We start from the raw sequence: 15,481 nt of genomic DNA, 5'->3' as shown, positions 1-15,481 counted from the left end.
GGGGATCAAAGTGGCAAGTGATGGTGAGTATGTACTCTATGTTATATGTACTGTATGTCTATATGTATGCATTGTATGAATGTATGAATGTGTTGTATGTAGTATGTATGTATGTTGTATGAATGTAGTATATATGTAGTATGTATGTATGTTGTATAAATGTAGTATGTATGTATGTATGTATGTTGTATGAATGTAGTATATAAGTAGTATGTATGTAGTATGTATGTTGTATGAATGTAGTATATATGTAGTATGTATGTATGTTGTATGAATGTAGTATGTAGTATGAATGTAGTATATGTAGTATGTATGTATGTACGTATGTATGCAGTATATATGTAGTATGTATGTAGTATGTATGTTTATGAATGCTGTATATATGTAGTATGTATGTTTTTTTTTTTTTTTACATTCAACACATTAGCCGCATGATGGGACTACTACTGTCCCATCATTGGCTAATGTGTCAATCACTGTCATTGTAGCAGGCATAGCCCGATGGGACTTGTAGTCCCATCGGACGATGCCTGCACACACACACACACAACCCCCGGCAGCCCTGCACAGACCCCCGGCAGCCCGCACAGACCCCTGGCAGGCCCGCACAGACCCCTGGCAGCCTGCACAGACCCCCGGCAGGCCTGCACAGACCCCCGGCAGGCCCGCACAGACCCCCGGCAGCCCGCACAGACCCCCGGCAGGCCCGCACAGACCCCCGGCAGGCCCGCACAGACCCCCGGCAGCCCGCACAGACCCCCGGCAGCCTGCACAGACCCCCGGCAGGCCCACACAGACCCCCGGCAGGCCCGCACAGACCGCGCATCATGATGTGCACAGACCGCGCATCATGATGACATCATTTCAGCAGCCAATTACAGCCACAACACTGGCTCATTGCATTATGGGAACTTCCGATTCCGGTATCTGATATTGTAAAAATATCGGTACTCGGTATCGGAATTCCGATACAGCGAATATCGGCCGATACCCGATATTTGCAGTATCGGAATGCTCAACACTACTTCTGAGGTCTGATGTCCCTGCATGGTTCAGCTAAGTGGTTCATTTGCTATTCTGTTTGCATTTGATCTGGTTTTGTCTATCTCTGCTTTGTGCAGTTCAGCCAGCTCTGGCTGGGGCTATGCTGAATCACCGCCCATATGTTACTGCTTGTGCCAGTTTGTTTTGTCCCCTGTTATATTAGTCTCTTTTTGCTTTGCTTTCAGAATATACCAGAGTGCTGATATAGTGGGGGCGAAGTCGTGCGACTTCAGTGTTTTTTGTGCAACAGACGTGTTGGACTTTTTGCAGAGTTTTTTGCATGATTGCAGACAAGTGTCTTTCCTTTCCTGTCCTGTCTAGTCAGTGTGGGCCCCATCATTTGCTCAGTCTATTTTCCTGCCTGCGTTTGTGTTTTCATCTTGTCTCACCGACAATATATATTTGGGGGCTATCTATTCCTTTAGGGTCTGCTCCAGGGCAGTTTAGATTTCCCCTTTGGGCTTAGTTAGCTCTCCGGCTGTGCCGAGGCATCTAGGATCATCGTAGGTACGCTCCACGGCTACTGCTAGTTGTGTGGATAGGATCAGGGGTCTGCAGTCCACTTAGTTACCAAGCTCTCTGGTTTTCTGTGGCTTAGCCTGGGCCTGCTATCCTCCTCGGTGTCCCATTCATAACAGACCCCCCAAACTCACTTCAAATGTGAGGTGGTCCCTAAAAAAATGGTTTTGTAAATTTTGTTGGAAAAATGAGAAATCGCTGGTCAACTTTTAACCCTTAGAATTTACTAACAAAAAAAATTATGTTTCCAAAATTGTGATGCTGTAAGTTGACATGTGGTAAATGTTATTTATTAACTATTTTGTGTGACATCACTCTCTGATTTAAGGGTTCAAAAATTAAAAGTTTGGAAATTGCTAAATTTTCAAAATTTTTGACAAATTTCCATTATTTTCATAAATAAAAGCAAGTCATATCAAATAAATTTTACCACTAACATGAAGTACAATATGTCACGAAAAAACTCTCAGAATCAGCGGGATCCTTTGAAGCGTTCCAGAGTTATAACCACATAAACGGACAGTAGTCCAATTTCAAAATTAAGGCCTGGTCATTAACCTACAAAGTGGCTTGGTCATTAAGGAGTTAATTGTTTTTTTTCTTTTGGTTATTTAACCCACACCAGTGATTGTTATATTTGGCTATTTTACTATCAGGACCAGTGATCCTATCTCAGGTTGAACTACCAACTTATTTGGTGTCCGTGCCTATTATAAATTATTTTTATACTTTTGCTCGTATCTTAGGGTTTTACATCTCTCCATACTCAAGAGGTTTTAAAGCGCAAATTTTTAATATTACATTATATTTTTTTTTTTCTGACAACCTTGGTGACAATTGTCTCTTATTTGCTTATAAAAATTCTTGTGCACTTTAGCACCACTGTATATTTTTTTCATTTAAAAAAAAAAAAGAAGATTTCCAAAATTGTGCTGATGTACAGTTGATATGTGGGAAATGTTAGTTATTAACTATTTTGTGTTACACCACTCTCTGATTTAAGGGTACAAAAATTAAAATTTGAAAATTGCAAAATTTTCCAAATTTCCATTTTCTTCATAAATAAGCAGAAGTTATATTGAAGAAATTTTACCCCTAAGATGAAGTACAATATGTCACAAAAAACGTTCTCAGAATCAGTGGGATAAACTGAAGTATTCCAGTGCTATAACTTCATAAAGTGTCAGTGGTCAGAATTGTAAAGATTGGCTCGGTCATTAAGTACCAAATTTGGTATTCCTGCCTGTTCCGATGTGGTGGACCCCTCCCCCTCTGCGCTGTAGTCCTCACTCTGCATGGCATCTTCCCAGGTTGAGTCTGTAACTTCATTGTCCACCACCTTGTCTTCTGCTTCTGCACTTTGGCCTTCCTGGCTTGTTGACTTAACAACATATCTTATTGGCAACTGTGTCTCATCGTCATCTACCTCTTGAGACACTAATTGCAATTTCCGACCATTATCTTCTTTTAACCGGGTCTGCTCAAATATTTGGGCATCACCACATACAATCACCTCATGTTCCCCTTGAAACGTGCAGGGCAAGAGGCCAGAATCAATAAATAGAAAGGGTAATGAGCTCTTCGAAGTGTCCAAATAAGGCAACAATTGTCTTCTGGGATTTGTCATGTTGTGAGGAAGGAGGATTAGGAAGAGGATTATGTGGTTCAGACTCTTGGCTAGTGAGACTGGAACGTGTGGAATACAAGGTGGTGCTGAGAAATTTGCTGGAAGCATTATCTGCCATACCAATCGATCACCTGTTCACACTCTTCTGGCTTCAAGAGTGATGTTCCGCACCACCCTTAAAAGTGGGACAGGAAGCTAGGTCTCGTGGATGAAAGTGTTTGATGTGCTCTCGTAGCAGGCACAGATACCATCTTAGGCCTGTTTCACACATCCGTTTTTCCCATCAGTAAAAATCCGCAGCTTTGCAAAAAAAACGGATCCGCCATTTTTCTTGGCGGATCCATTTTTTCCCCATTGACTTGTATTAACGGCGGATCTTGATGGATGGTCATCCGTTCGATCAGTTTTTTTACGGACCCGCCAAGATTTTGTCATCCGCTGAGTGGACAGGACGAACAATGAAATGTTCTTTTCCTCGGCTGGATCCGCATTTTCTATTGCGCATGCCCTGGAGAAATGCCTGTGTCAGAAATTTAACCCTAAACTCAGTTCTGGCGTCAGAAAAAAATTATCTCCCTCTCTTCCATTAAAATTCTTCCTTCGCCGGAGCCGTTAAAACAACGGTCCGGTGCCAAACGTTGTGGTCCGTACAGGAACTGATCCGTTGTCCGCCATTTTAGCGGATTTTAACTGACGGAAAAAACTGATGTGTGAAACAGGCCTTAACCCACGGTCTCAGCCTCTGTGTGCACCCTCACCAGCATGGCCTCTTCTTTATCTTTTACCACATGCCTTGCACATTTTAAATTAGGTAAAGAATATAGGCCTGCAAACTTTCCAGCCTTAATAGGTAAATGAAGATACAGTATGTAGCCCTGAAAAGGACTTTTTATTTTAGGTTGCAGCAGCAGTATACCTAAAGTAGGACTATATAAACCCTGTCTACATGCCTCTAATCCCAAACTATTCCTCCACCAGCTATTTCTACACTGAATGCAGGTATCAGCAGTTTTACTAGAAAAAGAACAGCATGTAGCCCCAAAAAGGACTTTCATTTTCTTGGTGCAGCACCAGTATACAAGTACTTTAGTAGCCATTAAATACTGCCTATATGCCTGCTCTAAACTAAGCTCTCCCTCCTTGATAAGCTATCCCAGAACTGTTTCCAGAGGAGAGTGTGCTGAGCATCTTATCACCAGTCACACAGTATTGCCATTAGCCAGCATGAGTACGGCATTACCGAGTGGGGTAGCTCTGTTGGCACTCACTGCTTCTACCACCACCCCCTGATGACATTTTGCTTCATAGGTAAAAGGTGCGGCACAGAAAGAAGCAGCATGCAGGTGCGACACTCATGTTTCCCGCAGAGTCTAGTGAGTAATTGCAGCACCACCCCATGATGACATCCTGCTCCAATAGGCTTGATAGACACTGCATGACAGTGAGTGCAGCCCCAGCATCCTGTGACGTCATATATGAGACTCCTCTCAAATGAAACTTCACAGGAAGTGAAATAAAAATGATCACATTTAGAGATTAGCTAAATAGAGAGAAGTTTTGGGTACAGTCTAATAAAGCTCATTACAAACTTGATTTGAGTATAAGGTAGATATTAAGAAAATACAATACTGGACCACCCATTTAATTTATAAGCAACAGTAAGAATATAGATTAGGGAAACAGCATGGGGCAAATCTACAACCACAATAGTATACTATTACCATAAGAGGTGAAGGCACATATGTGGCGCCCCCAGGAGTATGGTCGCCACAGTGGCATTACCTTCCTCCAAGGGAGTGTGATGTCATGCTTGGAAGCAATGAAAGGGTCTCTCTATCAGGTAAATCCAGCACACAGCACAGTTTCCACTCCAGGCCTGCAGAGGGAGCTCTGAACCAAACTGGGGGAGGAGCTGCTCTCTGGGGCCAGGAAAGGGAAGTTAGTTCTGTTCTGTGGAGAGGGAAAAGAGGAGCTGGAGGATTAAGCAGAATTCAGGCTCACTTCTAGCTGTAGCGCATGGTCCGGAGTCCAGTTTCTGAGGTTGTAAGGATGCTGATGGTCCTGCAGCAGAAACTGGAGGAAAAAGAGGCTGTAAATGCTCTGTTCCCAACTAAGACTCAGAGGCACAGAAGCAACTTGTGTGAGCCAGAAAAAGGAGGCTACGACTGTCTGCAATACGAGGGGAGTTCTAAAGAGAGCAAGTAAGGGGAACTTCAGTGTAACTCAGTACTGCAAATGCCTCAGATAAGCGCTAGAATGGAGACTACACAACCCATCTGCATAGAGAGATTCCTAATTTGCTCCCAGGCTGATGAACTTCTTTTCCATCTGTAATCTGGATCCTGGACTGCACTTACAAAGCAGAGTAAAGGTAAAGAAAACTGCACCCTGTTGTGTCATTGCCTTCTTCCTGCAATCCCTTCAGCACTGCTACATCTCTGTGCCTAACACTGCACCCTCTTCCTCAACACCTATTACTACTGCCCTGGGACTACAGCTCTACCTGTGGGGAGCTGTTACAACTTGCTGCCTTATACCATCTGTCCCAGAGGATCTGCCTGCAGTGTTGGCTTAACCCCTTCATTGCCGAGCACCACAGGTTGCATCACGTATCATCCACCTATAAACTTTATTCAGCCACGTTTCACCCCTTTTGCACGGACGTCCAGGGCCACGGACCGGGTCACCGCCACTGTGACACATCCCTCGGAGACACCGGCCCGGTACCGAGTAAACCCCACTGCCCTGGCGCGCGATTCATTTTGGCGTCACAAACAAGATTTACGAAGCCCGGTGCCACCGGGTCCTGTGTGCCAGAGACTGTATTGTGTGCCATAGACTTATTGTGCAATTGCCGACATTACCCAGCCACTTGGCGTGTGCGGGAAGCCAGAGGGGCGTGCCATCATGGGCGGAGCCTGCAAGAGAGCGCGAAAAGTGAGGTGCTGCACGCAAAGAGACCAGCGGGCGGGAAATGAGGAGCTGAGGCCTGCAGTCCCGGCGTCTCCTGATCATCCAGTCTGTGGAACGGCAACCGGTAAGCCAGTGAAACACGGGGCCTGGCCAACGTTAACTAGGGGGAAAGAGAATGTCTGAAGCAAGAGAAGATGCAGCGGTGAACGCCATCGCACCCCCCATAGCGCTGCAAGATGCAGGGGCCACCGCAAGAACAAGCGCCCACCGCAGTAGTCCCCATAATGCCACTGTCCATGCCATATATACCGGGAGTGGCCTGGTTACCGCAGTACTCAGGGGAGTCACATACCCTGAGTGAATTCAAAGAGAGACTGTGCAGTTTGTTTGAGGTGTATCGTCTCTGTGAAAGCCAAAAAGTGAACATCCTTATTGAGCAGCTAACTGGTGCAGCGCAAAGAGAAGTAAAGTCCTGGCAGGACACTGATAAAGAGACTGTTAAAAAGAATCTCGCTAAGCTAAGAAGCACCTTTGACACCCGTTCTGCAGCTGAAATAGAAATGAGATTCTTTGGGTGTAAGCAGAGAGTGCAGGACAGTATACGGGACTATGCTCTTAACCTGCAGGAGGCGCTGTGAGCCATAAAGCAGATTGACCCAGACAGTGTGAAAGATGGAGACAGACTGTTAAAGGAGCAATTTATTCAGGGACTCCTATCCAGTACCCACAGAGCACAGCTGCGCATCATAACCCTACAGAACCCTGATCTAGACTTTGCAGGCTTTAATGTAAAGTCAGGGCTATCTGGGTGCTGCATGAACCAAATGTCAGCCATCCAGCACCCCCTAGGCGCCCAGCGATCACATACCCCAAAGAAGCATCATCTTTCCCTCCGAGCCCTGTGGAGGCTGACGCACAGACTCTGGATAATGATCCATCTACAGAACTGCGCCTTCAGGTCCAAGAGCTGACCAAAAATATGGCTGTACTTGCCAAAACTGTGCAGTCCATGCAGGTGTCCTCAAAGGAGAAGATCCAGCTTGCCTCAAGTGCAGAGGATGCTCCGTGGCTCCGGAAGAAGAGGATCCCGCCACTCAGAGGGAGAGACAACGATTGCTATGACCAGGACGGATGTCCCATCTGTCGTCACTGCCGCAAGGCAGGCCACATCGCAAGATTCTGTTATTTAAATGAGCAACCCCTGGGGCAGAGGGCCAACCCCCAGGAGTAGGACCACAAGGCCCAAAGAACTGGCGAGCCAAGTATGTTGGAGGGCGACCGGTCCTCCCAGTGGTGATTGACGGCATCCCCATGAATGCTTTGCTGGACACTGGCTCTCAGGTGACAGCTATGCCATATATCCTTTACAAACGGTATTGGGCTGACTCTGAACTTACTCGCGGTCCAAGCTATGAGCTGACAGTAGTTGCCAGCAATGGTCAGTCTTTGCCGCAAGTAGGATGTAAAAAGATTACCATTAAGGTGGGGCGAGTGGAGTTAAAATCTCAAGGTCTGATAGTTGTAGACATTGATCGACGAGAATGTAACCCAATGATGACCTGAGGTACTAATGTGATTGAAAATTGTCTTGCCGAGGTTATTGTTTTGTTGCAACTGGTAGCCGAGACTGCTGGTTCCAGTGAACAATGAGTCTGCAGAAGGAGATCAAGGCCCTGATGCAAAGACAGCAGGTAGAACTGTCTGGCAGAGAAATTGGCAGCGTCAGAGTGAGTGATTCTTTCCCCATTGTGATACCCCCAGATGTAAAATGTTAATTTGGTGTCGGGCAGCCATAGGCCTCAGAGGAAAAGATTACCAAGCATTGGTAGAGCCAGTGTACTCTGATAGCCGGCCCACTGTCCTGACAGCCAGAGGGGTAGTTGATGTCCGCAAAGGGAGAGTACATGTAAGCCTCTTGAATTGTGGGGAAGAGGAGGCCACAATACCTCAGTATGCCACAGTTGCTAAGTTGTTTGCTGTCAGTAACAATGCAATACAGGCAGCGGAGCACTTGGTCTCATTCGACCAGGCAGGGGACAATGGCTCTGTAAAGCAGCTGGAGGAGTGGTGTCAGCAGCTGCATGTGGGAACTGACTCCATCCCTTCATACCAAAAGAATGGGGTTTGCCGAGTGGCTCAGGAGTATGAGCGGGTATTCAGCAAACACCCTCTAGACTTTGGGAAGGCAAAAGGGGTTCAACACCATATCCCCACTGGAGATCATCCACCCATTAAAGAAAGTTACTGGCCTATACCCCCAACACAATTTCAATGTGCCAAAAGTATGTTGCGGGAAATGAAGGAAGCTGGGGTGATCAGAGATAGTTGTAGCCCCTGGGCAGCCCCAATAGTCTTTGTGAAAAAGAAAGATGGTACCATGAGAATGTGTGTTGATTACTGAAAAATTAACAGCATTACACATAAGGATGCCTACCCATTACCCAGAATTGAAGAGTCATTAGCTGCACTTAAAACTGCTAACTATTTTTCCACCTTAGATCTCACTAGTGGGTATTGGCAGGTTCCCGTGGCAGAGGCAGATAAGGAGAAAACAGCATTTACTACACCAATGGGTCTCTGCGAGTTCAACTACATGCCGTTTGGGCATTGCACTGCCCCAGGGACATTTCAATGGCTAATGGAGTGCTATCTTGGACACAAGAACTTCGAGACAGTTCTGTTGTGCCTTGATGATGTCATTGTTTTCTCCAAGACTTATGAAGACCATCTGGAGCACCTGGCTGAGGTGTTTGAAGCCTTGTCCAACTTTGGCATGAAAGTGAAGCCATCCAAATGCCACCTCCTGAAGCCCAAGGTGCAGTACCTCGGTCATGTAGTGAGCGCAGAAGGTGTGGCACCGGATGCTGACAAAGTCACTGTCATCCGGGACTGGCAGAAACCCAGCAACCTCCATGAGGTACAGTCATATGTAAAAGTTTGGGCACCCCTATTAATGTTAACCTTTTTTCTTTATAACAATTTTGGTTTTCGCAACAGGTATTTCAGTTTCATATACAGTATCTAATAACTGATGGACTCAGTTATATTTCTGGATTCAAATGAGGTTTATTGTACTAACAGAAAATGTGCAATCTGCATTTAAACAAAATTTCACCGGTGCAAAAGTATGGGCACCCTTATCATTTTCTTGATTTGAACACTCCTAACTACTTTTTACTGACTTTCTGATGCACTAAATTGGTTTTGTAACCTCATTGAGCTTTGAACTTCATAGCCAGGTGTATCAAATCATGAGAAAAGGTATTTAAAGTGGCCACTTGCAAGTAGTTCTCCTATTTGATTCTCCTATGAAGAGTGGCATCATGGGCTCCTCAAAACAACTCTCAAATGATCTGAAAACAAAGATTATTCGACATAGCTTTTCAGGGGGAAGGATACAAAAAGTTGTCTCAGATATTTAACCTGTCAGTTTCCACTGTGAGGAATATAGTAAGGAAATGGAAGAACACAGGTACAGTTCTTGTGAAGCCCAGAAGTGGCAGGCCAAGAAAAATATCAGAAAGGCAGAGAAGAAGAATGGTGAGAACAGTCAAGGACAATCCACAGACCACCTCCAAAGACCTGCAGCATCATCTTGCTGCAGATGGTGTCACTGTGCATCGGTCAACAATACAGCGCACTTTGCACAAGGAGAAGCTGTATGGGAGAGTGATGCGAAAGAAGCCGTTTCTGCAAGCACGCCACAAACAGAGTCGCCTGAGGTATGCAAAAGCACATTTGGACAAGCCAGTTACATTTTGGAAGAAGGTCCTGTGGACTGATGAAACAAAGATTGAGTTGTTTGGTCATACAAAAAGGCGTTATGCATGCGCTGTATTGTTGACCGATGCACAGTGACACCATCTGCAGCAAGATGATGCTGCAGGTCTTTGGAGGTGGTCTGTGGATTGTCCTTGACTGTTCTCACCATTCTTCTTCTCTGCCTTTCTGATATTTTTCTTGGCCTGCCACTTCTGGGCTTAACAAGAACTGTACCTGTGTTGTTCCATTTCCTTACTATGTTCCTCACAGTGGAAACTGACAGGTTAAATCTCTGAGACAACTTTTTGTATCCTTCCCCTGAAAAGCTATGTTGAATAATCTTTGTTTTCAGATCATTTGAGAGTTGTTTTGAGGAGCCCATGATGCCACTCTTCATAGGAGAATCAAATAGGAGAACTACCGTATTTTTCGCTTTATAAGACGCTCCGGATTATAAGACGCACCTCAAATTTTGAGGAGAAAAATAGGAAAAAAACTTTATTTTTAATAAAATGGTGGTGCATCTTATAATCCATGCATCTTATTGCTTTCCAGGGGTGGTGATGGAGGAGGCCGGAGTGGAACATTGCTGCTGGGATGAGGGGGTGTTTTGATGTGCAGCGTGCCGCTGCCGGTGTCTGTTACTGCCGCCGCCCTCTGTCCCCTGATGCTTGCCACCACCGCCACGCTCTGTCCCCCGGTGCCTGCTTGCCACCACCGCCGCACTCTGTCCCCCAGTGCTTGCCACCACCGCCACGCTGTCCCCCGGTGCCTGCTTGCCACCACCGCCGCGCTCTCCCCCGGTTCTTACCGCCACCACCGCGCTCTGTCCCCCCGGTGTTTGCCGCCATCGCCGCGCTCTGTCCCGTTCTGAGGGTACTTGCCGCGGCACTCTGTGCCCTGATGCTGCCGCTGCGCTGTCCGCCACCGCCGCGCTCCCGAGATTTCAGTGCCGAGATGTCCGTCTGCGCATGCGCGGCGGCCATTTTCCAGGAAGAAAGCAGGCATGGAGCGACAGAGACCCCCCCACGCTGAACAGGACAGAGCGCGGCGGCGGCGGTGGGGCGGAAGAAACCACCGGGGGACAGGAGCGCGGCGGTGGCGGACAGCGCAGCGGCAGCATCAGGGCACAGAGTGCCGCGGCAAGTACCCTCAGTGGCAGCGCAAATGTATATCCTCTTTGTAAGATGCACCCCCTTTTTCCCCTCAATTTTGGGGGAAAAAAAGTGCGTCTTACAAAGCGGAAAATACGGTACTTGCAAGTGGCCACCTTAAATACCTTTTCTCATGATTTGATACACCTGGCTATGAAGATCAAAGCTCAATGAGGTTACAAAACCAATTTAGTGCTTCAGGAAGTCAGTAAAAAGTAGTTAGGAGTGTTCAAATCAAGAAAATGATAAGGGTGCCCATACTTTTGCACTGGTGAAATTTTGTTTAAATGCAGATTGCACATTTTCTGTTAGTACAATAAACCTCATTTGAATCCAGAAATATAACTGAGTCCATCAGTTATTAGATATATAAAACTGAAATAGCTGTTGCAAAAACCAAAATTGTTATAAAGAAAAAAGGTTAACATTAATAGGGGTGCCCAAACTTTTACATATGACTGTACTTCAATTACTCGGGTTGGTAGGCTACTTCCGAAGGTTCATCATCAAAGGCTTCACTGAGATAGCCATGCCTATGCAAAATCTTCGGGTGGGCCAGCCCAAGAAAGCCAGGAAGAAGAGTCCTACATTTGAATGGAATGAGGAACTGGAGAGGTCCTTCACTCGCCTGAAAATGGCTCTCACAGTAGATAAAGTTCTAGCCTACCCAGATTATGACCAACCATTTCTTCTGTATACTGATGCCAGCAACGTGGGACTGGGAGCAGTACTGTGACAGGTACAGAATGGCAAAGAAAGAGTGATATCCTACGCCAGTAGGAAGCTTCGTCCCACTGAAAGGAACCATGACAACTACAGTTCCTTCAAACTGGATATCCTCACCGTAGTCTGGGCTGTGACTGAACGATTCAAGCATTACCTAGCTTCAGCCAAGTTTACCATCTTCAAGGACAACAACCCATTGACTCACTTGGAAACTGCAAAACTAGGTGCACTGGAGCAGCGATGGATGGCCCGGCTGTTTAACTATGAATTTACCATCAAGTACCGAGCGGGGCACAAGAATGCCAATGCTGATGCGCTGTCCAGGATGCCCAATCTGCCAGATGGGGGAGAAGACCCTGAGGCACTCGAAGAAATAGAATTACTTGTCTTCCACCGGCCAATTGCGGCCCAACGTGCCCAAGGAGTGAGAAACAGACGATCTATCATGAAAGAGGCCACTCTAAATCCATTGCCTCATCATGACTGGGCAGAAACGGAGGATAGTGACCCCGCAGTCCGCCTGGTAAAGGAGCTACTGTCACAAGCTGACTCACGCCCAGGTCCAGATGCTCCTGAAGAAACCCAGCAGTTGTGGAAGGAAAGAGGCAGGCTGTTCATCTATGAGGGAAAGCTGTGTCTGAGGAGTATCAATGCCCACACTCATGAGCTGGTCTGGCAGGTGGTAGTCCCAAAGAGGGAGGCATCGATGGTCTTGGAAGCATACCACAATGGAGCCGGACACTTCGGATGGAAGAAGATGGAGGCCTTGCTCCGAGAGAGATTCTACTGGGCTGGTATGAGGAAGGCCATTGAAAATTGGTGCCGGGAGTGTGGACAATGTAACCTGCGCAGAAAGGACCGTAACAGCCAGCAAGCTCCATTGCAGCCAATAATGACCAAACAGCCACTTGAGTTGGTCACCCTGGACCATGTGAAGCTGGTCCCAAGCCGTTCACGCTACATTTATGCTCTTACCATCGTTGACCACTACTCGAGATTCCTGGTAGTCGTGCCTGTCAAGGATCAAACAGCCAGGACAGCAGCCAGAGGATTCCAACAGCACTTTTGTCGACCACACGGATATCCCGAATGAGTGCTTACAGATCAAGGTCCAGCCTTTGAGGCAGAAGTGTTCCAGGAATTCTGTAACTTGTACAGAAGATCAGGACAACACCGTACCATCCACAGACCAATGGCATGTGTGAAAAGATGAATCAGGTGGTGATCGATCTACTGAAGACCTTGCCGTTGGAAGAGAGGAATCTGTGGCCAGAGAAGTTGGCAGATCTGATAGACCTCTACAATCACATTTCTGTGAATTCCACCAACTGCACTCCAGCCTACCTATTGAGAGCGAGGCCTGGCAAGCTACCTATTGATTAGGATATGGGAGTCCTTACACCTGAGGTGACATCACCAGATGCTGACTGGGATACAGAGCGGCAGCAGCAGAACCGTAAAGTGCAAGAGTGCGTGGAAAAGAGTCTAGCTCAGGCAAGACAAAAGCAGGAAAAGAACTACAATCAACATGCACCTGCAGTTCCCCTGTCACTAGGAGAACAGGTCCTAAAGAGGAAAAGGAGGATGCATAAATTGGATGACCAATTTGAAGCTGAACCCTACACCGTCCTACCATCAAACTTTGACAACATCAAAGTGTGTCTTATCAGTAAGGATGGAGGAGAAACCTCATCAGCAGTATCGAGGGATCATCTGAAACTGTGCCATGACCAACTAAAGGAAAAGATGGGAGAGCAAAACAACCTTCAACCCATAGAGGAAGAAGAGAAAAAGGTCAGAACTGTACTCGGAGAATTTCCTGCAAACAGGACAAGAGTGCATCAAGTCATCGTAGTTCCTGTCCTAATCTTTCCCCAGCCTACTGCAACTGAAGTAGCAGAGACTCAAGACAACTCTGAAAGTCAGGAAGTTCAAGCAGCGGTTGCCACACCAGCAGTGGAGCCAGAGGATCTTCGCCCTGCCAGTGGTGAATCTATCATGCCCACAGTGAGTCTGGGAGTTCGCAGATGGCTACTACCCAGTTTACCAACAGCAGTAACAGGCCCACTAAGCCTAAATAAGCCATTAGAAGTACCCATGCTACACAGATCTACCCGTAGTACAAAAGGTGAGATCCCAGTTAGATATAGAGATTAAAGTGCAAATAGAAAATGTAAACTGTACCTGTAAATATGCAACTTTTCAAGCTTATGTGCTTACAGAGACTCTGTAAGAACTTTTTGAATATCTTATTTTGTTTTGATGGACAATTGGGCCACAGGACTATGTGTGGCCAAAACAATCCTTGTATATAGTTACCAACTTGCTCCGGAATTGAACCATGGACATTGGCGCTTGGACTAATCATCACAAGGACTATTTTTGAGCTTTGGTTTTTGTAATTTTTTATTTTTTGAAATCTTGTAACAGTTACAATTGTTCATCTGTTTAATATGTTTGCATGTTTTCTCAGTCTGGGAGTACTGAATTGCACTAGGGGGGAATGTGGTGCCCCAAGTAGTATGGTCGCCACAGTGGCATTACCTTCCTCCTAGGGAGTGTGATGTCATGCTTGGAAGCAATGAAAGGGTCTATCTATCAGGTAAATACAGCACACAGCACAGTTCCCACTCCAGGCCTGCAGAGGGAGCTCTGAACCAAATTGGTGGAGTAGCTGCTCTCTGGGGCCAGGAAAGGGAAGTTAGTTCTGTTCTGTGGAGAGGGAAAAGAGTGCAGATGTGGAGAGAGGAGCTGGAGGATTGAGCAGAATTCAGGCTCACTTCTACCTGTAGCGCATGGTTCGGAGTCCGGTATCCGAGGTTGTATGCATGCTGATGGTCCTGCAGCAGAAACTGGAGGAAAAAGAGGCTGTAAATGCTCTGTTCCCAACTAAGACTCAGAGGCACAGCAGCAACTTGTGTGAGCCAGAAAAAGGAGGCTACGGCTGTCTGCCATACGAGGGGAGTTCTAAAGAGAGCAAGCAAGGGGAACTTCAGTGTAACTCAGTACTGCAAATGCCTCAGATAAGCGCTAGAAAGGAGACTACACAACCCATCTGCATAGAGAGATTCCTAAGTTGCTCCCAGGCTGATCAACTCCTGTTCCATCTGTAATCTGGATCCTGGACTGCACTTACAAAGCAGAGTAAAGGTAAAGAAAACTGCACCCTGTTGTGTCATTGCCTTCTTCCTGCAACCCCTTCAGCACTGCTACATCTCTGTGCCTAACACTGCACCCTCTTCCTCAACACCTATTACTACTGCCCTGGGACTACAGCTCTACCTGTGGGGAGCGGTTACATCTTGCTGCCTTATACCATCTGTCTCAGAGGATCTGCCTGCAGCGTTGGCTTAACCCCTTCATTGCTGAGCGCCACAGGTGGCATCACGTATCATCCACCTATAAACTTTATTCAGCCACGTTTCACCCCTTTTGCATGGACGTCCAGGGCCACGGACCGGGTCACCGCCACCGTGACACATCCCTCTGAGACACCGGCCCGATACCGAGTAACCCCACTGCCCTGTCGGGCGATCCACATAGAGTACTATAGACACTACAGTTGGATTTTGAACACATTCAACCTGTCAGTGAAAACAGATCAGAAAATACAGCACTCCCCTAAATGTTTAAGAATATTTCAGATACCAAACATCTCCATCTCCATCATTACAGAAAAGCATATGAAGCTGGAGATCAGCAGAGAGCACAGTACATGCTAAAAATACACACCATT

This window comes from Dendrobates tinctorius, unplaced genomic scaffold (genome assembly GCF_039654945.1).
Source record: "Dendrobates tinctorius isolate UK_male_01 unplaced genomic scaffold, ASM3965494v1 ptg000139l, whole genome shotgun sequence".
Taxonomy (NCBI): domain Eukaryota; kingdom Metazoa; phylum Chordata; class Amphibia; order Anura; family Dendrobatidae; genus Dendrobates; species Dendrobates tinctorius.
The sequence above is the reverse complement of the archived record's forward strand: the minus strand, read 5'-3'. Positions refer to the sequence as shown.